The sequence below is a fragment of the Rhinolophus sinicus genome, chromosome 14 (assembly GCF_057876585.1).
Source record: "Rhinolophus sinicus isolate RSI-liver-muscle chromosome 14, RSI-T2T, whole genome shotgun sequence".
NCBI lineage: Eukaryota > Metazoa > Chordata > Mammalia > Chiroptera > Rhinolophidae > Rhinolophus > Rhinolophus sinicus.
The window spans coordinates 96,363,836-96,387,497 of record NC_142514.1 but is presented as its reverse complement, the minus strand read 5'-3'; positions in this window follow the sequence as shown (position 1 = coordinate 96,387,497).

The window sequence follows — 23,662 nt, the reverse complement described above, 5'->3', positions numbered from 1 at the left end:
AACCCTAACCGTAACCCTAACCCTAACCCTAAACCTATAACTAACCCTAATCCTAAAGCAAACCTAACCCTAACCCTAACCCTAAGCCTAATCCTAACTCTAACACTAACGCAAACCTAAACCTAACCCTAACCATAACCCTAACCCTAAACATACCACACACCTTACCCTAACCCTAACCCAAACCCTACCTTAACTCTAACGCAAACCTAAACCTAACAGTAACCCTAACATTAACCCTAACCCTAACCCTCACGCATACCTAACCCTAACCCTAACGCTAACCCTAACGCAAACCTAACCCTAAACCTAACCCTAACCCTAACCCTAACCCTAACCCTAACCCTAACCCTAACCCTAACCCTAACGCAAACCTAACCTTAACCCTAACCCTAACCCTAAACCTAACCATAACCCTAATTCTAATGCAAACCTATCCCTAAACCTAACCCTAACCCTAACTCTAACCCTAATCCTACAACTAACCCTAACGCTAACCCTAACGCAAACCTAACGCAAACCCTAACCCGAAACCTAGCCCTAAACCTAACCCTAATCCTAATCCTAACGCAAACCTTACCCTAACACTAACCCTAACGAAAACCTAACACAAACACTAACCCTAACCCTAACCTTAACCCTAACCCGAACACTAACCTTAACCCTATCCCTAACGCAATCCTAACCCTAACCCTAACCCTAACCCTAACTCTAACCCTAACGCAAACCTAACCCTAAACCTAACCATAACCCTAACCCTAACCCTAACGCAAACATAACCCTAACCCTAAACCTAAACCTACCCCTAACCATAACAGGATCCTAACCCTAAACCTAACCCTAACGCAAACCTAACCCTAATCCTAACCATATTGCAAACCTAACCCTAAACATAAACCTAACCCTAACCCTAAGGCAAACCTAACCCTAACCCTAAACCTAACCCTACTCTAAACCTAACCCTAAAAATAACCCTAACGCCAACCTAATCCTAACCCTAACCCTAACCCTTACCATAGCCCTAACGCAATCCTAACCCTAACACTAAATCTAACCCTAACCCTGACCCTAACCCTAACGCAAGCCTAACCCTAAACCTAACCCTAACACTAACCCTAACCCTAAACCTAACCCTAACCCTAACCCTAACGCAAACCTAACCCTAAGCCTAAACCTAACCTTAACGCCAACCTAACCCTAACCCTAACCATAACCCTAACCCTAACCCTAACGCAAACCTAACAATAACCCTAAACCTAAACCTAACCCTAACACTAACCCTAACCCTAAATGAAACCGATCCCTAAACCTAACACTAACCCTGACTCTCTCCCTAACTCTACACCTAACCATAACCCTAACCCTAACTTAAACCTAACGTTAACCCTAATCCAAACCCTAGCCCTATACCTAACCCTAACCCTAATCCTAACGGAAACCTAACGCTAACACTAACCCTAACGAAAACCTAACCCTAAAACTAACCCTAACCCTAACTCTAACCCTAACGCAAACCTAACCCTAACACTAACCCTAAACCTAACCTTAATGCAAAACTAACCCTAATACAAACCCTAACCCTAACTCTAATACAAACCTAAAACTAACACTAACCCTAACACTAACCCTATCCCTAACCCTAACGCCAACCTAACCCTAACCCTAAACCTAATCATAACGCAAACCTAACACTAAACCTAACCCTAACCCTAACCCTAACCCTAACACTAACCCAAACGCAAACGTAACCTTAACCCTAACCCTAACCCTAAATCTAACCTGATCGCAATCCTATCCCTACACCTAACCCTTCCCTAACTCTAATCCTAACCCTAACTGTAACACTAAACCTAACCCTAACACAAAACTAATGCTAACTCTAACCCTAACCCTAGACCTAAACCTAACCCTAACCCTAATCGTAACGCATACTTAACCCTAACACTAACCCTAACGAAAACCTAACCCTAACACTAAACCTATCCCTAACCTTAACCCTAACCCTAACACTAACCCTAACCCTAACCCTAACGCAAACCTAACCCTACCCCTAACCATAACCATAACCCTAACCCTAACCCTAACCCTAACACTAACCCTAACCCTAAACGTAACCGTAACCCTAACCCTAACGCAAACCTAACCCTAACCCTAAACCTAACCTTAACGCCAACCTAACCCTAACACTAACCCTAACCATATAGGAAACCGATCCCTAAACCTAACCCTAACGCTAACTCTAACCCTAACTCTACACCTAACCCTAACCCTAACCCTAATGCAAACCTAACGCTAACCCTAAACCTAACCCTAGCCCTAAACCTAACTCTAACCCTAATCCTAACGCAAAGCTAACCCTAACACTAACCCTAACGTAAAGCGAACCCTAACCCTTCCCCTAAAAGAAACCTAACCTTAACCATAACCCTAACCCTAACCCTAACGCAAACCTAACCCTAACACTAACCCTAACACTAACCCTATCCCTAACCCTAACGCAACCTAACCTTAACCCTAACCCTAAACCTAACCCTAAACCTAACCCTAACCCTAACCCTAACGTAAACCTATCCCTAAACCTAACCCTAACCGTAACCCTAACCTAACCCTAACGCAAGCCTAACCCTAATATTAACCATAACGAAAACCTAACACTAACACTAACCCTAACCCTAACCTTCACCCTAACCCTAACACTAACCCTAACCCTAACCCTAACGCAAACCTAACCCTAACTTTAACCCTAACCCTAACCCTAACTCTAACCCTAACGCAAACCTTACCCTAACCCTAAACATAACCCTAACCCTAACCCTAAGGCAAAACTAACCCTAACCCTAAATCTAACCCTACCCCTAACCATAACCCAAACCTAACAATAACCCTAGCACTAACGCAAACCTAACCCTAATCCTATCCCTATCGTAAACCTAACCCTAACCCTAAACCTAACCCTAATCTAAACCTAACCCGAAACCTAACCATAACTCCAACCCTAAACCTAACCTTAGCCCTAACGCAATCCTAACCCTAACACTAACCCTAACCCTAACCCTACCCCTAACGCAAACATAACCCTAACGCAAACTTAACCCTAACCCTAACCCTAACCCTAACCCTAACCCTAACCATAACCATAACCCGAAACCTAACCTTAACGCAAACCTAACCCTAACCCTAATCCTAACCATAACCCTAACCCTAACGCAAACCTAACTCTAACTATAAACCTCAACCTAACCCTAACCCTAACCATAACTCTAACGCAAACCGAAACCTAACACTCACCCTAACACTAAAACTAACCCTAACCCTAACGCAAAACTAACCCTAACCCTAAAATTAACCCTAACGCAAACCTAACCCTAACCCTAATCCTAACCCTAACCCTAACTCTAACCCTAACCCTAACCCTAACCCTAACCCTAGCTTTAACGCATTCCTAACCCTAACCCTTACCCTAACCCTAACCGTATCGCAAAACTATCCCTAAACCTAACCCTAACCTTAACTCTAACCCTAACCCTAACGCAAACCTAACGGTAACCCTAACCCTAATCACAGACCTAAACCTAACCCTAACCCAAATCCTAACTCAAACCTAACCCTAACACTAACCCTAACGAAAAACTAACCCTAACACTAAACCTAACCCTAACCTTAACCTAACCCTAGCACTAACCCTAACCCTAATCCTAATCCTAACCATAACCATAACCCTAACCCTAACACTAAACCTAACCCTAACCCTAACGCAAACCTAACCCTAACCCTAACCCTAACCGTAACCCTAACCCTAACCCTAACCTTAAACCTATACCTAACCCTAATACTAACGAAACCTAACCCTAACCCTTACGATAACGCAAACCTAACCCTAACCATAACCCTAACCCGAACCCTAACCCAAACTTAACCCTAAACCGAAAGCTAACGCAAACCTAACCCTAAGCCTTACCATAACGCAAACCTAACCCTAATCCTAACCCTAACCCTAAACTTAACCTTAACCCTAACACTAACCCTAACCCTAACCCAAACGAAAACCTAACCTTAACCCTCACGCTAACCCTAACTCTAACCCTAAAGCAAACCTAACCCTTAGCCTAACCATAATTCTAACCCTAATCCTAACGCAAACCCAACCCTAACCCTAACCCTAATCTTACCCCAAACCATAACACGAACCCAACCCTAACTCTAACCCTAACGCAAACCTAACCGTAATCCTAACCCTATCGCAAAACTAAACCTAACATAAACCTAACATAACCCTAACCCTAACGCAAACCTAACCCTAACTCTAAACCTAACCCTACTTTAAACCTAACCCTAAACTTAACACTAATGCAAAACTAACCCTAATCTTAACCCTAACCCTAAACCTAAAACTAACCCTAAACCTAACCCTAGCCCTAACGCAATCCTAACCCTAACCCTAACGCTAACCCAAACCCTAACCCTAACCCTAACGCAAACCTAATCCTAAACCTAACCCTAACCTTAACCCTAACCGTAAACCTAACCCTAACCCTAACCCTAACGCAAACCTAACCCTAATACTAACGCAAACCTAACCCTAACCCTAACAGTAACCATAACCCTAAACTTAACCTTAACGCAAACCTAACCCTAACCCTAACCCTAACCCAAACGCAAACCTAACCTTAACCCTAACCCTAACCCAACCCTAAAACTAACCCTATCCCTAACCCTATGCAAACCTATCCCTAAGCCTAAACCTATCCCTAACTCTAACCCTAACACTAACCCTAACCCTAACGCAAAGTAACGCTAAACCTATCCCTAACCATAGACCAAACCTAACCCTAACCCTAATCCTAACGCAAACCTAACTCTAACACTAACCCTAACCCTAACCCTAACACTAAACCTAACCTGAACCTTAACCCTAACCGAACACTAAACCTAACCCTAACCCTAACGCAAACCTAACCCTCACCCTAACCTTAACCCTAACCCTAACCCTAACGCAAACCTAACCTGAACCCTAAACCTAACCCTAAACCGAACCCTAACCCTAACCCTAACCCTAACGCAAACCTAACCTTAACCCTAATCCTAACCCTAAACCTAACCCTAACCCTAACTCTAACCCTAACCCTACACCTAACTCTAACCCTAACCCTAACGCAAACCTAACGCTAACCATAAACCTAACCCTACCCGTAAACCTAACCCTAACCCTAATCCTAACGCAAACCTAACCCTAACACTAACCCTAACGAAAACCTAACACTAACACTAACCCTAACCCTAACCTTAACCCTAACCCTAACACTAACCCTAACACTAACCCTAACCCTAACCCTAACGCAAACCTAACCCTAACCCTAACCCTAACCCTAACTCTACCGCAAACTTAACCTAACACTAACCCTAACACTAACCCTAACTCTAACCCTAACCCTAACGCAAACCTAAACTTAACCCTAAACCTAATCCTAATGCAAACCTAACCCTAACCTTAACCCTAACCCTAACCATAACCCTAAACTTAACCTTAACGCAAACCTAACGCTAACCCTACCCTAACCCTAACCCTAGCACTAACGCTATCATAACCCTAACCCTAACCCTAACGCAAACCTATCCCTAAACCTAACCCTAACCCTAACCTTAACCCTAAACCTAACCATAACCCTAACCCTAACCCTAAGGCAAACCTAACACTAACCCTAACACTAACCATGAACTAAAACCTAACCTTAACGCAAAGCTAACCTTAACCCTAACCCTAACCTTAACCCTAAACCTAGCCATAACCCTAACCCTAACCCTAAGTCAAACCTAACACTAACCCTAACCCTAACCATAAACCTAACCCTAAACCTAACCCTAACCCTAACCCTAACCCTAACCCTCACCGTAACACAAACCAAACCCTAACCCTAACCATACCCCTAACCCTAACTCTAACCCTAACGCAAACTTAACCCTAACCCTAACTATTACACTAACCCTACCCTAACGCAAACCTAACCCTAACCCTAACACTAACCCTAACCCGAACCTAACCCTAACCCTAACCCTAAAGCAAGCCTAACGCTAACCCTAACTCTGACCCTAGACCTAAGCCTAACCCTAACCCTAATCCTAACACAAACTTAACCCTAACACTAACCCTAACGAAAACCTAACACTGACAATAAACCTAACCCTAACCCTATCACTAACCCTAACCATAACACTAACACAAACCGAAACCTAACACTAACCCTAACACGAACCCTAACCCTAACCCTAATGCAAACCAAACCCTAACCCTAACCCTAACCCTAACGCAAACCTAAACCTATACCTAACCCTAACCCTAATCATAACCCTAAACTTAACCTAAACGCAAACCTAACGCTAACCCTAACCCTAACCATAGACCTAAACCTAACCCAAACCCAAATCCTAACGCAAACCTAACCCTAACACTAACCCTAACGAAAAACTAACCCTAACACTACACCTAACCCTAACCTTAAACCTAACCCTAACACTAACCCTAACCCTAATGCTAATCCTAACCATAACCCTAACCCTAACACTAAACCTAACCCTAACCCTATCGCAAACCTAACCCTAACCCAAACCGTAACCCTAACCCTAACCCTAACCCTTACCCAAAACCTATACCTAACCCTAATACTAACGCAAACCTAACTCTAACCCTTACCATAACGCAAACCTAACCCTAACCATAACCCTATCCCTAACCATAACACAAACCTAACCCTAACCCTAACCCGAACCCTAACCCAAAAGTAACCCTAAACCGAAAGCTAACGCAAACCTAACCCTAACCCTAACCCTAATCCTACCCCTAACCATAACACGAACCCAACCCTAAATCTAACCCTAACGCAAACCTAACCCTAATCCTAACCCTGTCGCAAAACTAAACCTAACCATAAACCTAACATAACCCTAACCCTAACGCAAACCTAACCCTAACTCTAAACCTAACCCTACTTTAAACCTAACCCTAAACTTAACACTAACGCAAAACTAACCCTAATCATAACCCTAACCCTAAACCTAAACCTAACCCTAAACCTAACCCTAGCCCTAACGCAATCCTAACCCTAACCCTAACGCTAACCCTGACACTAACACTAACCCTAACGCAAACCTAACCCTAAACCTACCCGTAACTTTAACCCTAACCGTAAACCTAACCATAACCCTAACCCTAACGCAAACCTAACCCTAATACTAACGCAACCTAACCCTAACCCTAACAGTAACCATAACCCTAAACTTAACCTTAACGCAAACCGAACCCTAAACCTAACCCTAACCCTAACCCAAACGCAAACCTAACCTTAACCCTAACCCTAACCCAACCCTAAAACTAACCCTATCCCTAACCCTATGCAAACCTATCCCTAAGCCTAAACCTAACCCTAACCATAACCCTAACCCTAACGCAAAGTAACGCTAAACCTATCCCTAACCATAGACCTAAACCTAACCCTAACCCTAATCCTAACGCAAACCTAACTTTAACACTAACCCTAACCCAAACCCTAACACTAAACCTAACCTGAACCTTAACCCTAACCGAACACTAAACCTAAACCTAACCCTAACGCAAACCTAACCCTCACCCTAACCTTAACCCTAACCCTAACCCTAACGCAAACCTAACCTTACACCTAAACCTAACCCTAAACCGAACCCTAACCCTAACGCAAACCTATCCCTAAACCTAACCCTAACACTAACTCTAAATCTAACCCTACACCTAACTCTAACCCTAACCCTAACGCAAACCTAACGCTAACCCTAAACCTAACCCTACCCCGAAACCTAACCCTAACCCTAATCCTAACGCAAACCTAACCCTAACACTAACCCTAACGAAAAACTAACCCTAACACTACACCTAACCCTAACCTTAAACCTAACCCTAACCCTCACCGTAACACAAACCAAACCCTAACCCTAACCATACCCCTAACACTAACTCTAACCCTAACGCAAATTTAACCCTAACCCTAACTATTACACTAAACCTACACTAACGCAAACCTAACACTAAGCCTAACAGTAACCCTAACCCGAACCTAACCCTAACCCTAACCCTAACGCAAGCCTAACGCTAACCCTAACTCTGACCCTAGACCTAAGCCTAACCCTAACCCTAATCCTAACACAAACTTAACCCTAACACTAACCCTAACGAAAACATAACACTAACAATAACCCTAAACCTAAACTTTACCCTAACCCTAACACTAACCCTAACACTAACCCTAAAGAAAACCTAACCCTAACCCTAACCCTAACCCTAACTCTAACCCTAACGCAAACCTAACCCTAACTCTAACCATAACTCTAACCCTATCCCTAACGCAAACCTAACCCTAACCCTAACCATAACCCTACCCCTCACCATAACCCGAACCTAACCCTAACTCTAACCCTAACGCAAACCTAACCCTAACCCTAACCATAACCCTACCCCTCACCATAACCCGAACCTAACTCTAACTATAACCCTAACCATAAACCTAACCCTAACCCTAACCCTAACCCTAACGCAAACCTAACCCTAACCCTAACCCTAACCCTAACCTTAACGCAAACCTAAAACTAACCTTAACCCTAACCCTAACCCTAACGCAAACATAACACTAACCCGAAATCTAACCCTAACGCTAACCCTAACCATAACTCTAACGCAAACCTAAACCTAACATTTACCCTAACACTAACTCTAACCCTAACCCTAACGCAAACCTAACCCTAACCTTAAACCTAACCCTACTCTAAACCTAACTCTAAACCTAACCCTAACGTTAACCTAACCCTAACCCTAACCCTAATAATAACCCTAATCCTAAACCTAGCCCTAAGTCTATCCTAACCCTAAACCTAACCCTAAACCTAACCCTAACCCTAATGCAAACCTAACCCTAATCCTAACCTTATCGCAAACCTAACCCTAACCACAAACTTAACCCTAACCCTAACCCTAACGCAAACCTAACCCTAACCATAAACCTAACCCTACTCTAAACCTAACCCTAAACCTAACCCTAACGCAAACCTAACCCTTACCCTAACACTAACCCTAACTCTAACCCTAAACCTAGCCCTAACTCTAGCTTAAACCTAACCCTAGCCCTAACCATAACCCTAAACCTAACCCTAACGCAAACCTAATCCTAACCATAACCATAAACCTAACCCTAAACCTAACGCAAACCTAATCCTAAACCTAACCGTAACCTTAACCCGAACCCTAACACGAACGTAACCCTAACCATAAACCTAACGCAAACCTCACACTAACCATACCATAACGCAAACCTAACCCTAACCCAAACCCTAACCCTAACTCTAACGCAAACCTAAACCTAACACTAACCCTAACATTAACCCTAACCCTAACCCTAACGCAAACCTAACCCTAATCTTAACCCTATCGCAATTCTAACCCTAACGATAAACCTAACCCTAACCCTAACCCTAACGCAAACCTAACCCTAACCCTAAACATAACTCTACTCTAAACCTAACCATAAACCTAACCCTAACGCAAAACTAACCCTAACACTAACCCTAACCCTAACCCTAACCCTAATTCTAAACCTAACCGTAACCCTAACGCAAACCTAACCCTAACCCTAACCCTAACTATAACCCTAACGCAAACCAAATCCTAACCTTAACCATAACCCTAACCCTAACCATAACGCAAACTTAACCCTAACCCTAACCCTAACTCTAACCCGAAACCTAACCCGAATGTAACCCTAACCTTACCATAACGCAAACCTAAACCTAACCCTAACCCTAACCCTAAATCTAACGCAAACCTAAACTTAACACTAACCCTAACATTAACCCTAACCATAACCCTAACGCGAACCTAACCCTAACCCTAATCCTAACCCTAACGCAAACCTAACCCTAACCTTACTCTAACCCTAACCCTAACCCTAACCCTAACGCAAACCTAACATTAACCCTAACACTAATCCTAAACCTAAACCTAACCCTTACGCAAAACTAACATTAACCCTAACCTTAACCCTAACCCTAACCCTAACCCTAACCCTAACCCTAGCCCTAACGCAATCCTAACCCTAACCCTAACCCTAACCCTAACCGTAAACCTAACCCTAACACTAACCCAAACCGTAACCCTTACGCAAACCTAACCCTAACCCTAACCCTAACCCTAACTCTAACCCTAACGCAAACCTAATCCTAACCATAACCATAAACCTAACCCTAAACCTAACGCAAACATAATCCTAAACCTAACCGTAACCTTAACCCGAACCCTAACACGAACGTAACCCTAACCATAAACCTAACGCAAACCTCACACTAACCATACCATAACGCAAACCTAACCCTAACCCAAACCCTAACCCTAACTCTAACGCAAACCTAAACCTAACACTAACCCTAACATTAACCCTAACCCTAACCCTAACGCAAAGCTAACCCTAATCTTAACCCTATCGCAATTCTAACCCTAACGATAAACCTAACCCTAACCCTAACCCTAACGCAAACCTAACCCTAACCCTAAACATAACTCTACTCTAAACCTAACCATAAACCTAACCCTAACGCAAAACTAACCCTAACACTAACCCTAACCCTAACCCTAACCCTAACGCAAACTTAACCGTAACCATAACCCTAACAGTAACTCTAACCCTAAACGCAAACCTAACCCTAACCCTAACCATAACCCTAACCCTAACCCTAACGCAAACCTAACCCTAACCGTAACCATAACCCTAACCCTAACCCTATCGCAAACCTAACCCTAACCATAAACCTAACCCTAACCCTAAACCTTAGGCAAAACTAACCCTAACCCTAACCCTAACCGTAAGTCTAATCCTAACCCTAAACCTAACCGAAAGCAAACATAACCCTAGCCGTACCCTAACCCTAAACCTAATTCTAACCCTAGCCCTAACGCAAACCTAACCCTAACCCTAACCCTAACCCTAAACTTAACCTAACCCTAACCCTAACCCTATCGCAAACCTAACCCTAACCCTAAACCTAACCCTAACCCCAACGCAAACATAACCCTAACAGTAACCCTAACCCTAAACCTAAACCTAACCCTAACCCAAACCTAATCCTAGCACTAACCCTAACCCTAATCCTAACCCTAGCCCTAACGCAAACCTAACCTAACCCTATCCCTATCCCTACCCTCACCCTAACGCTAACGCAAACCTAACCCTAAACCTAACCCTTATCATAACCCTAACCCTAAACCTAACCCTAAACTTAACCCTAACCCTATCGCAAAGCTAACCCTAAATCTAACCCTAAACCTAACCCTAACCATTACCCTAAACCTAACCTTAACGCAAACCTACCCTAACCCTAACCCTAACCCTAACCCAAACCCTAACACTAACGCAAACCTAACACTAACCCTAAACCTAACCTAACCCTAACCCTAACCCTAACCATAACTCTAACGCCAACCTAAACCTAACACTAACCCTAACCCTAACCCTAACGCAAACCTAACCCTAACCCTAACCCTAATACTAACGCAAACCTAACCCGAACCCTAACCCTAACCCTAAACAGAACCCTAAACTTAACCTTAACGCAAACCTTACCCTAACCCTAACCCTAACCCTAACCCTAACCCAAACGCACAACTAACCTAAACCCTAACCAAACCCTAACACTAATACTAACCCTAACCGTAACCCTATCGCAAAACTATCCCTTAACCTAAACCTAAAATTAACTCTAAACCTAACCCTAACCCTAACCCTAAACTAAACTAACGCTAACCCTAACCCTAACCCTAGACCTAAACCTAACCCTAACCCTAATTCTAACACAAACCTAACCCTAACGAAAACCTAACCCTAACACTAAACCTAACCCTAACCTTAACACTAACCATAACACTAACCCTAACCCTAACCCTAACGAAAACCTAACCCTAACCCTATCCATAACCCTAACTCTAATCCTAACGTATACATAACCCTAACCCTAACCCTATCCCTAACCCTAACCCTAACGCAAACCTAACCCTAACCGTAACCCTAACGCAAACCTAATCCTAACCCTAACCCGAACCTAACCCTAACCATAACCCTAAGGCTAACCCTTACCCTAACGGAAACCTAACCCTAACCCTAACCTTAACTGTAACCCTAAATCTAACGCAAACCTAAACCTAACAGTAACCCTACCACTAATCCTAACCCTAAACCTAAGGCAACCTAACCCTAAGCCTAACCCTAACCCGAACGCAAACCTAACCCTAACACTAACCCTAACCCTAACCCTAACCTTATCCCTAAACCTAACGCAAACCTAACCTTAACCCTAACACTAACCCTAAACCTAAAACTAACTCTAACCCTAACCCTAACGCAAACCTATCACTAAACCTAACCCTAACCCTAACCCTATCCCAAACGCTAACTCAAACCTAACCTGAACCCTAAACCTAACCCTAACATTAACGCTAACCCTTACCTTAAACCTAGCCCTAAAAAAAACACTAACCCTAATCCTAACACAAACAAAACGCTAATACTAACCATAACGAAAACGTAACAGTAACAGTAACCCTAACCATAAACTTAACCCTAACCCTAACACTAACACTAACCCTATCCCTAACGCAAACTTAACCCTAACCCTAACTATAAACCTAACCCTAACCCTAACGCAAACCTAACCCTAACCCTAACCATAAACCTAACCCTAACCCTAACCCTAATGCAAAACTAACCCTAACCCTAACGCTAACCCTAACTCTAAACCAAACCCTAAACCTAACCCTAACGCAAACCTAACCCTAACCCTAACCCTAAACCTAACCCTATCGCAAACATAACCCTAACCATAAACCTAACCCTAACCCTAACTCTTACGAAAACCTAACCCTAACCCTAAACTTAACCCTAGCCCTAACGCAATCCTTATCCTAACACTAACGATAACCCTAACCTTACACCTAACCCTAACGCAAACCTAACCCTAACGCAAACTTAACCCTAACCCTAACCCTAACCCTAACCCTAACCATAACCATAACCCTAACCCTAACCCTAACCCTAACCCTAACGCAAACCTAACACTAACCTTAAACCTAACCCTAACCCTAACACTAACCCTAACCCTAACCATAACACTAACACAAACCGAAACCTAACACTAACCCTAATACGAACCCTAACCATAACCCTAATGCAAGCCTAACCCTAACCCTAACCCTAACCCTAACCCTAACGCAAAGCTAAACCTAACCCTAACCCTAACCTTAATCATAACCCTAAATTAACCTAAACGCAAACCTAACCCTAACTCTAACCCTAACCCTAAACCTAACCCTAACGCAAACCTAAACTTAACCCTAACCCTAAACATAACCCAAAACCTAACCCTAAGGCAATCCTAACCTTAACCCTAACTCTAACCCTAACCCTAAACTAACCGTTACACTAACCGTAACTCTAAAGGAAACCGATCCCTAAACGTAAACCTAACGCTAACTCTACACCTAACCCTAACCCTAACCCTAACGCAAACCTAACGCTATCCCTAACCCTAACCCTAGCCCTAAACCTAACCGTAACCCTAATCCTAACGCAAACCTAACCCTAACACTAACCCTAACGAAAACCTAACCCTAATACTTACCCTAACCGTAAGCTTAACCCTAATCCTAACACTAACCCTAACCCTGACTCTAACGCAAACCTAACACTAACCCTAATCCGAACATAACCCTAACCCTAACCCTAACACAAACCTAACCCTAACCCTTCCCCTAAAAGAAACCTAACCCTAACCATAACCCTAACCCTAACTCTAACGCAAACCTAAACCTAACACTAACCCTAACACTAACACTAAGGCTACCCTAACTCTAACCCTAACCCTAACCCTAACGCAAACCTAACCCTAAATTTGACCCTAACCCTAACCTTAACTCTAAGCCTAACGATCTTAACCCTAACCCTAACCATAACCCTAACCCTAACCATAAGGCAAACCTAACCCTAACCCTAAACCTAACCCTACTGCTAACCATAACCCAAACCTAACCCTAACCCTAACCCTAACCCTAAACCTAACCCTAATCCTAACCCTAACATAAATCTATCCCTAAACCTAACCCTAACCGTAACCCTAACCCTAACGCTAACCCTAACCCTAAACCTAGCCCTAAAACTAACCCTAACCCTAATCCTAACGCAAGCCTAACCCTAATACTAACCATAACGAACACCTAACACTAAAACTACCCCTAACGCTAAACTAAACCCTAACCCTAACAATAACCCTAACCCTAACCCTAACAATAACCCTAACCCTAACCCTAACGCAAACCTAACCCTAAATTTGAACCTAACCCTAACCTTAACTCTAAGCCTAACGATCATAACCCTAACCCTAACCATAACCCTAACCCTAACCATAAGGCAAACCTAACCCTAACCCTAAACCTAACCCTACTGCTAACCATAACCCAAACCTAAACCTAACCGTAACCCTAACCCTAATCCTAACCCTATCGCAAACCTAAACCTAACCATAAACCTAACCATAACCCTAACTCTAACGAAAACCTAACCATAACCCTAAAAATAACCCTACTCTAAACCTAACCCTAAACCTAACACCAATGCCAACCTAACCCTAAACCTAACCCTAACCCCAACCCTAACCTTAACTCTAGCCCTAACGCAAACCTAACCCTAACACTAACGATAACCCTAACCTTACACCTAACCCTAACGCAAACCTAACCCTAACACAAACTTAACCCTAACCCTAACCCTAACCCTAACCCTAATACTAACCCTAACACTAACTCTAACCCTAACCCTAACGCAAACATAACCCTAACCCTTAACCTAACCCTAACGCAAACCTAACCCTAACCCTAAACCTAACCCTAACCCTAACACTAACCCTAAACCTAACCCTAGCTTTAACGCATTCCTAACCCTAACACTAAAGCTAACCCTAACCGTATCGCAAACCTATCCCTAAACCTAACCCTAACCCTAACTGTTACCCTAACCCTAACTCTAACCCTAACCCTAACGCAAACCTAACGCTAACCCTAACTTAAGCATAGACCTTAACCTAACCCTAACCCTAATCCTAACGCAAACCTAACCCTAACCCTAACGCAAACCTAACCTTAACCATAACCCTAATCCTAACACTAAACCTAACCCTAACCCTAACCCAAACCCTAAAGGAAACCTATCCCTAAACCTAACCCTAACCCTAACTCTAACCCTAACCCTACACCTAACCCTAACCCCAACCCTAACGCAAACCTAACCCTAAACCTAACCCTAACGCTAGCCCTATTCCAAACCCTAACCCTCATCCAAACGCAAACCTAACCCTAACACTAACCCTAACCATAACCTTAACCCTAACCCTAACACTAACCCTAACCCTAACGCACACGTAACCCTAACCCTAAACCTAACGCAAACCTAACCCAAACACTAACCCTAACCCTAACCCTAACCCTAACCCTAACCCTAACGCAAACCTAACGCTAACCCTAAACCTAACCATAGACCTAAACCTAACCTTAACCCTAATCCTAACGCAAACCTAATCCTAACACTAACCCTAACGAAAACCTAACCCTAACACTAAACCTAACTCTAAACTTAATCCTAACCCTAACACTAACCTTAACCCTAATCCTAACCCTAACCATAACCCTAACCCTAACACTAAACCTAACCCTAATCCTAACGCAAACCTAACCCTAACCCTAACCGTAACCCTAATCCTAACCCTAACCCTAACCTTAAACCTAACCCTAATCCTAACGCAAACCTAACCCTAACCCTAAGCCGAAACATAATCCTAACTCTAACCCTAACGCAAACCTAATCCTAACCCTAACCATAACCCTAACACTAACCCTAACGCAAACTTAACCCTTCCCCTAACCCTAACCCGAACCCTAACCCGAACGTAACCCTAACCCTAAAGCTAACGCAAATCTTACCATAACCCTTACCATAATGCAAGCCTAACCCTAACCCTAACCCTAACCCTAACTCTAACGCAAACATAAACCTAACAGTAACCCTAACATTAACCCTAACCCTAACCCTAACGCATACCTAACCCTAAACCTAACGCTAACCTTAACGCAAACCTAACACTAACCCTAACCCTAACCCTAACCCTTACCCTAACCATAACGCAAACCTAACCTTAACCCTAACCCTAACCTTACACCTAACCCTAATCCTAACCCTAACGCAAACCTATCCCTAAATCTAACCCTAACCCTAACCCTAGACCTAACCCTAACGCTAACCCTAATGAAAACCTAAAGCAAACCGTAACCCTAACCATAGCCCTAAACCTAACCCTAATCCTAATCCTAACGCAAACTTAACCCTAACACTAACCCTAAAGAAAACCTAACACAAACACTAACCCTAACCCTAACCTTAACTCTAACCCTAACACTAACCCAAACCCTATCCCTAACGCAACCCTAACCCTAAACCTAACCCTAACCCTAACCCTAACCCTAACTCTAACCCTAACGCAATCCTAACCCTAAACCTAAGCATAACCTTAACCCTAACCGAAGGCAAACCTAACCCTATACATAAACCTAACCCTAACCGTAAGGCAACCCTAACCCTAACCCTAAACCAAACCCTACTCTAAACCTAACCCTAAACCTAACCCTAACGCCAACTTAACCCTAACCCTAACCCTAACCCTAACCCTAGCCCTAACGCAATCCTAACCTTAACACTAAACCTAACCCTAACCCTGACCCTAACCCTAACGCAAGCCTAACCCTAAACCTAACCCTAACACTACCCTAACCCTAAACCTAACCCTAACCCTAACGCAAACCTAACCCTAACCCTAAACCTAACCTTAACGCCAACCTAACCCTAACCCTAACCCTAATCATAACCCTAACACTAACCCTAACACTAACCCTAACCCTAACCCTAAGGCAAACCTAACACTAACCCTAAACCTAACCCTAACCCTAACACTAACCCTAAGCATAACACTAACACAAACCGAAACCTAACACTAACCCTAACACTAACCCTAACCCTAACTCTAACGCAAACATAACCCTAACCCTAATCCGAACCTAACCCTAACCCTAACCCTAACGCAAACCTAACCCTAACCCTTCCCCTAAAAGAAACCTAACCCTAACCATAACCCTAACCCTAACTCTAACGCAAACCTAAACCTAACAGTAACCCTAACATTAACACTAAGGCTACCCTAACTCTAACCCTAAACCTAACCCTATTGCAAACCTAACCCTAAACATAAACCTAACCCTAAACCTAAGGCAAACCTAACCCTAACCCTAAACCTAAACCTACTCTAAACCTAACCCTAAAAATAACACTAACGCCAACCTAACCGTAACACTAACCCTAACCCTAACCATAGCCCTAACGCAATCCTAAACCTAACACTAAACCTAACCCTAAACCTGACCCTAAACCTAACGCAAGCCTAACCCTAAACCTAACCCTAAAACTAACCCTAACCTTAACCTTAACCCTAACCCTAACACTAACCCTAAGTCTAACCCTAACGCAACCTAAACCTAACCCTAACCATAACCCTAACCCTAAGGCAAACCTAACCCTAACCCTAAACCTAACCCTAACGCAAACCTAACCCTAACGCAAAATTAACCTTAACCCTAACCATAACCCTAACCCTAAACCTAACCTTAACGCAAACCTAACCCAAACCCCAACCCTAACCCTAACCGTAACTCTAACCCTAAGGCAAACCTAACCCTAACTCTAACCCTAATCCTAACCCTAACGCAAACCTAACCCTAACACTAACCCTAACTCTAAACTTCACCCTAAACCTAACATTAACCCTAAACCTAACCCTAACGAAAACATAGCCCTAACCCTAAACATAACCCTAAAGCTAACCCTAACGCAAACCTAACCCTAACCCTAACCCTAACCCTACCCCTATGAATAACCCGAACCTAACCTTAACCATAACCCTAACGCAAACCTAACCCTAATCCTAACCCTATCGCAAACTTAACCCTAACCATAAACCTAACCATAACCCTAACCCTAAAGCAACCTATCCGTAACCCTAAACCTAACCCCACTCTAAACCTAACCCTAAACCTAACCCTAACGCAAACCTAACCCTAACCCTAACGCTAACCCTAACCGTATCCCTAACCCTAAACCTAACCCTAACACTAACCCTAAACCTTACCGTAATCCTAACCATAAACCCTACCCTAACCCTAACCCTAACGCAAACCTAACCCTCACCCTAACCATAACCCTAACCCTAACCCAAAACCTAACCTTAACGCAAACCTAAACCTAACCTTAACCCTAACCCTGACCCTAACCCTAACGCAAACCTAACACTAACCCTAACCCTAACCCTAACCCTCACCCTAAACCTAACCCTAACCATAACTCTAACGCAAGCCTAAACCTAACATTTACCCTAAAACTAACCCTAACCTTAACCCTAACGCAAACCTAACCCTAACCCTAAACCTAACCCTAACCCTAACGCAAACCTAACCGTAACCCTAACCCTAACCCTAACCATAACCATAACCCTAATCTTAACCTTAACGCAAACCTAACCCTAACCCTAACACTAACCCTATTCCTAACCCAAACACAAACCTAACCTTAACCCTAACCCTAACCATAACCATAACTCTAACGCACGCCGAAACCTAACACTAACCCTAACAATAACCCTATCCCTAACACTAATGCAAAACTAACCCTAACCCTAAACCTAACCCTAACGCAAACCTAATCCTAACCCTAAACCTAACCCTAACCATAACCCTAACACTATCCCTAACGCATTCCTAACCCTAACCCTAACCCTAACCCTAACCCTAACCCTATCGCAAACCTAACCCTAAACCTAACCTTAACCCTAAATCTAACCCTAACCCTAACCCTAACCCTAACCCTAACACTAACCCTAACGCAACCTAACCATAACCCTAACCCTAACCCTAACACTAACCCTAACCATAACCCTAAACCTAACCTTAACGCAAACCTAACCCTAACCCTAACCCTAACCCTAACCCTATCCCTAACGCTAACCTAACGCTAACCCTAAACCTAACCCTAACCCTAACCCTAACCCTAACCCTAACCCAAACTCTAACGCAAACCTAAACCTAACACTAACACTAACACTATCCCTAACCCTAACCCTAACGCAAAACTAACTCTAACCCTAACCCTAATCCTAACGCAAACCTAACCCTAACCCTAACCCAAATATAATCCTAAACTTAACCTTAACGCAAACCTAACCCTAACCCTAACCCTAACCCAAACGCAAATCTAACCTTAACCCTAACTCTAACTCTATCCCTAATACTAACCCTAACCCTAACCCTATCGCAAACCTCTCCCTAAACCTAACCCTTACCCTAACTCTAACGCAAACCTAAACCTAACACTAACCTTAACACTATCCCTAACCCTAACCCTAACGCAAAACTAACCCTAACCCTAACCCTAATCCTAACGCAAACCTAACCCTAACACAAACGTTAACGAAATCCTAAACCTAACACTAAATCTAACCCTAAACTTACCCCTAACCCTAACACTAACCCTAACCCTAACCCTAACGCAAACCTAACTCTAACCCTAACACTAACCCTAACCCTAACGATAACGCAAACCTAACCCTAACCCTAATCCTAACGCAAACCTAACCCTAATCCTAACCCTGACCCTAACCATAACCCTAAACTTAACCTTAACCAAACTTAACCCTAAATCTAAACCTAACCCTAAACCTAACCTGAACGCAAACCTAACCTTAACCCCAACCCTAACCCTACCCTAAAACTAACCCTGACCCTAACCCTATCGCAAACCTAACCCTAACCCTAACCCTAACCCTAACTCTAACCCTAACCCTAACCCTCACCCTAACCGTAACGCAAACCTAACGCTAACCCTAAACCTAACCATAGACCTAAACCTAACCTTAACCCTAATCCTAACGCAAACCTAACCCTAACACTAACCCTAACGAAAACCTAACCCTAACACTAAACCTAACCCTAAACTTAACCCTAACCCTAACACTAACCCTAACCCTAATCCTAACCCTAACCATAACCCTAAACCTAACACTAACACTAACCCTAAATCTAACGCAAACCTAACCTTAACCCTAACACTAACTTTAAACCAAACCCTAACCCTAACACTAACGCAAACCTATCCCTAAACCTAACCCTATACCTAACTCTAGCCTAACCCTACACCTAACCCTAATGCTAACCCTAACGCAAACCTAACGCAAACCCTAACCCTAACGCTAGCCCTAAACGTAACCCTAATCATAATCCTAACGCAAACCTAACCCTAACACTAACCATAACGAAAACCTAACACAAACACTAACCCTAACCCTAACCTTAACCCTAACCCTAACACTAACCCTAACCTATCCCTAACGCAACACTAACCCTAACCCTAACCCTAACCCTAACTCTAACCCTAACCCAAACCTAACCCTAAACCTAAACATAACCCTAACCCTAACCCTAACGCAAACGTAACCCTAACCCTAAACCTAAACCTACCTTTAACCATAACCCGAACCTAACCCTAAACCTAACCCTAACGCAAACCTAATCCTAATCCTAATCCTATTGCAAACCTAACACTAACATAACCCTAACCCTAATCCTAAGGCAAACGTAACCCTAAACCTAAACCTAACCCTATTCTAAACCTAACTCTAATCCTAACCCTAACGCCAACCTAACCCTAACCCTAACCCTAGCCCTAACGCAATCCTAACCCTAACACTAAACCTAACTCTAACCCTGACCCTAACCCTAACGGAAGCCTAACACTAAACCTAACCCTAACACTAACCCTAACCCTAAACCTAACACTAACCCTAACCCTAACGCAAACCTAACCCTAACCCTAAACCTAACCTTAGCGACAACCTAACCCTAACCCTAACATTAACCATAACCCTAACCCTAACCCTAACCCTAACCCTAACGCAAATCTAAACCTAACACCAACACTAACACTGACCCTAACCCTAACCTTAACGCAAACCTAACCCTAACCGTAACCCTAATCCTAACGCAAACCTAACCCTAATCCTAACCCTAACCCTAACCATAACCCTAAACTTAACCTTAACGCAAACCTAACCCTAACCCTAACCCTAACCCTAACCCTAACACAAACGCAAACCTAACCTTAACCCTAACCCTAACCCTACCCTAAAACTAACCCTAACCCTAACCCTATCGCAAACCTATCCCTAAACCTAACCCAAACCCTAACTCTAACACTAACCCTAACCCTAACGCAAACCTAACACTAACCCTAACCCTAACCATAGACCTAAACCTAACCTTAACCCTAATCCTAACGCAAACCTAACCCTAACTCTAACGCTAACGAAAACCTACCTCTAACACTAAACCTAAGTCTAAACTTAACCTGAACCCTAACACTAACCCTAATCCTAATCCTAATCCTAACCATAACCCTAACCCTAACACTAAACCTAACCCTAATCTTAACGCAAACCTAACCCTAAAACTAACCCTAACCCTAACCGTAACGCAAACCTAACACTAACCCTAATCCTAACCCTAACCATAAACCTATCCTTAACGCAAACCTAACCCTAACCCTAACCCTAACCCTAACCCTAAACCTAACCCTAAACCTAAGGCAAACCTAACACTAACCCTAAACCTAACCCTAACCCTAACCTTAACCATAACTCTAACGCAAACCTAAATTTAACATTTACCCTAAACATAACCCTAACCCTAACACAAACCTAAACCTAACCCTAATCCTTACCCTAACCCTAACACTAAACCTAACTTTAATGCAAACCTAACCCTAACCCTAACCCTAACCCTAACCCTAAGGCAAACCTAACACTAACCCTAAACCTAACCCTAACCCTAACCCTAACCCTAACCCTAAACCTAACCACAACTCTAACGCAAACCTAAACCTAACATTTACCCTAACACTATCCCTAACCCTAACCCTAACGCAAACCTAACCCTAACAATAAACCTAACACTAACCCTAACGCAAATCTAAACCTAACCCTAACCCTAAGCATAACCATAACCCTAAACTTATCCTTAACGCAAACCCAACCCTTACCCTATCCCTAACCCTAAACCTAAACTTAACCCTAATCCTAACCCTAGCCTTAAACCTAACCCTAACCCTAACCCTATCGCAAACCTATCCCTAAACCAAACCCTAACCCTAACCCTATACCTAAACCTAACCCTAACTGTAACCCTAACGCATACCTAACCTTAACCCTAACCCTAACCCTAACGCAAACCTAACCGTAACCCTAACCCTAAACCTAACCCTAACCCTAAACCTAACGTAAACCTAACCTTAACACTAACCCTAACCCTAATCCTAAACCTAACCCTAACCCAACGCAAAACTAACCCTAACCCTAACCCTAAACCTAACCCTAACCATAACCCGAACCTAACCCTAAACAAAAAGCTAACGCAGACCTAACCCTAATCCTAACTTTATCGCAAACCTAACCCTAACCATAAACCTAACCCTAACCCTTACCCTAACGCAAACCTAACCCTAACCCTAAACATAACCCTAACTCTAAACCTAACACTAAACCTAACCCTAACGCAAACCTAACCCTAAACCTAACCCTAAACCTAACCCTAACCCTAACCTTAACCCTAACCCTAACCCTAACCCTAACCCTAAAGGAAACCTATCCCAAACCCTAACCCTAACCCTAACTCTAAACCTAAGCCTACACCTAACCCTAACCATACCCCTAACGCAAACCTAACTCTAACCCTAACCCTAACCCTAGCCCTAAACCTAACCCTAACATTCATCCTAACGCAAACCTAACCCTAACCCTAACCCTAACCCTAAACTTAACCTAACCCTAACCCTAACCCTATCGCAAACCTAACCCTAACCCTAAACCTAACCCTAACCCCAACGCAAACATAACCCTAACAGTAACCCTAACCCTAAACCTAAACCTAACCCTAACCCAAACCTAATCCTAGCACTAACCCTAACCCTAATCCTAACCCTAGCCCTAACGCAAACCTAACCTAACCCTATCCCTATCCCTACCCTCACCCTAACGCTAACGCAAACCTAACCCTAAACCTAACCCTTATCATAACCCTAACCCTAAACCTAACCCTAAACTTAACCCTAACCCTATCGCAAAGCTAACCCTAAATCTAACCCTAAACCTAACCCTAACCATTACCCTAAACCTAACCTTAACGCAAACCTACCCTAACCCTAACCCTAACCCTAACCCAAACCCTAACACTAACGCAAACCTAACACTAACCCTAAACCTAACCTAACCCTAACCCTAACCCTAACCATAACTCTAACGCCAACCTAAACCTAACACTAACCCTAACCCTAACCCTAACGCAAACCTAACCCTAACCCTAACCCTAATACTAACGCAAACCTAACCCGAACCCTAACCCTAACCCTAAACAGAACCCTAAACTTAACCTTAACGCAAACCTTACCCTAACCCTAACCCTAACCCT